Consider the following 2,751-nt stretch of genomic DNA (forward strand, 5'->3'; position numbering starts at 1 on the left):
AGCTCCCCAATGAATAGGTTTGGTGATCATGTGAATTTCTCATCTGGGCCTTCTTCTCACTCGAGGTTCATGCCTCCGAGTCCTCCGAGGCACCATTCCCAGAGCTTTTGGTCAGCTTCTCGTTGTCTTTCTGTATGGTTTGTTGAGATACTTTCTAATTTCTTGTCTGCATTTTTTTGTGCAGTGTAGTGAACTAAACATATCTTTAAATTAAGCTTCCTAGCATGACCTCTTAGAGCTGTAGTAAATTAGAACTCTCCTTTCTACAGATCCCTTTTGGGGAATCGTATCCAAGGTTCGATTCCTCAGGAACTAGCCAACATCACTACTCTTCAAGAGCTGTAAGTGAAAATGTGATCTATATGACTTGGATTTCAAGTATAACCTTTGGTTGACTTAATCTGAGCTGAACTTTTCAGGTTTTTGGAAGATAATCTACTTGAAGGGCCTATTCCTCGAAACTTTGGAAGTTTGATTGGCTTGAGGAGATTGTAAGAATTATAATTACATGCCTAAAGGGTTCTTCATTGAGGGCTTTTATCTATTACATAATGTGTTCACATTTTTATCATAATTAAAACATAATTACATAATGCTTTAACACTTCTATCATTATTTATCTATTGATGGAAATCTTGCAAACAATCTACACAACGTTGTTTCTGTAAATAAATTAAATGGAACAATACCAGAAACATTTGGCAACCTGAGGAATCTAGAGGATTTGTAAGTACTACTTCATCTATACTATATATTTCTAAGTTTAACAGAGTCTTAAAATTATCTACTCCTTGCAGTACGATAGATGGGAATGATTTCTCTGGGAAGATACCCGATTTCATTGGAAACTGGACAAATATGACAAGACTGTGAGTAATTTTGGTCGACTATGCTTCAGTTTGGTTCTACTTGGTTGTTAGTACATATTCTAGAAACTACGGTTACATATACCTCTCAATAAACATCAAATTTTGTGCAGGGACTTGCAGGGAACAGGACTGGAGGGTCCAATTCCATTGAGCATCTCCCGTCTGAGAAATCTAATAGAACTGTAAGAACTGCTCAAATATCTAGCCAATGTTTAATACCTTCATGACTTTCTATCATTGTAGTTGATTTTTGGTTTAGTTTTGAGATCAGTTGATTACTTCTGTGCTTTCTGTTGATGGGAGGATATCTGATCGGACTGGAAGAAATTTTACTATCCCAGATTTAAAAGATATGCAATCCTTGCATGTGCTGTAAGTCGTACATAAATTTTGTCTGATGCAGATGTGTTTCCCTGAAAAAATTAGTTAACATTTCTTTCTTTTGTAGGATATTAAGAAATTGCTTGATCAATGGTGCACTTCCAGAATACTTTGGAGTACTTGGTCAACTAAAAACCCTGTAAGCTAACTTTTATTATTGCTCAATACGGTACTAATTTCTGGTAATGGAGTTCCTCACAATGTATGTCTGTGCATGTGCGTGTGAGGGATTACAATGTACTATATATGTTTTCACAGATGCATTAGTCGATACAAGCACACAACAGAGACCTATATTTTTAAGTATTACTATGTAGAATTCATTAGCACATTCAGAGACTCTCCTTATAATAATTTAGTTACACTGTTCTGTCTATGCATATAAAGAAGAACATTATAAATTATAAGGGTACTTCTGGATTTCTCGTCGAAGTTCAAATACTTTCTCTCTATCCAATATTTTGTTGTTCATTGGATTATATAACCAGCAACTCAGTCTTCTTGTTATGTCGGGAATGGTATTTTCAAAAGTATTGTTCTACTTTTACAGTTAGGTCCTAAACATTAGCTTTATATGCTTGTGTAGCGTGTGATGTGCCATTTGAATGCAAAAACCTGCAGAAACATGTATGCTAGGAAATAGATCAAAATTTTATCATTTTGAGTTTTATTTTATTTGTTTGCAGAGATCTGAGCTTTAATCGGTTGACTGGCCAAATACCAGATTCAATGGCGCTCTTAAACGACCTTGATATACAATATCTGTATGTGAATTTGTTTCAAATACTTCTTATAAGAAATTATTACCTTCCAGGAACACATGCAACTAACTCGGATAGCTGGACTTGCATAATTTATCTTCTTTCCTATACCTGTTTACTTTAGCCTGTATGTAATTTGCAAACTAATGTACTCAGAAGTGTGACACAAACTTGTAATCGAATGTAGGTATCTGAATCACAATTCATTGACTGGAGAGATACCAAGTTGGATTTCAGGCAGCAAAGAAAATTTGTTAGTTCTTTACACAGCTTTGAGTTCAATATATCATCTAGATTTAGAGAAACCACATGCCAGGATGGATCATTATTAAGTTCCATGTTTATCGTATTCACAAATTTCATAATTGTATTGGCTGCAGTGATGTATCTTACAACAATTTTTCACGGACAGCTGAATATAACTGCCAGCCATCTAATGTGTAGGTTTCTTCCTGCTTCATATACTCTTTAAACTAAATATCAATATTTCTTTAAATTCCTTTTGTATCTTTTACAGGAATCTTGTATCCAGCATGTCATCTTCAAAAAATAATTCGTAAGTTTCTATAGACATGATATCTACTAGTTTTTTATAAGCACGCCATGAACTAGCTTAGTTTATTTTGTAGAGTTGCTCGGTGCTTAAAGAAAGATCTTCCCTGCTCCCGAAAACCTCAATGTAAGTGCAACAACAATCTTACTCTTCAACTATGATGTCGAGTTGCTTCCAAATCAAGATC

General features: G+C 34.8%; 1 long non-coding RNA gene across 1 annotated transcript; it reads left to right on the top strand.

The window, feature by feature from the left end:
• The first annotated feature begins 1,202 nt into the window (after positions 1-1,202).
• On the top strand, positions 1,203-2,137 carry LOC141699734 (uncharacterized). The gene is made up of 3 exons (XR_012566086.1): positions 1,203-1,241; positions 1,318-1,389; positions 2,065-2,137. It is a non-coding gene; the product is annotated as an uncharacterized LOC141699734 (long non-coding RNA).
• The last annotated feature ends 614 nt before the right edge of the window (positions 2,138-2,751 follow it).

This window comes from Apium graveolens, unplaced genomic scaffold (assembly GCF_009905375.1).
Source record: "Apium graveolens cultivar Ventura unplaced genomic scaffold, ASM990537v1 ctg1236, whole genome shotgun sequence".
In the NCBI taxonomy this organism is placed as follows: domain Eukaryota; kingdom Viridiplantae; phylum Streptophyta; class Magnoliopsida; order Apiales; family Apiaceae; genus Apium; species Apium graveolens.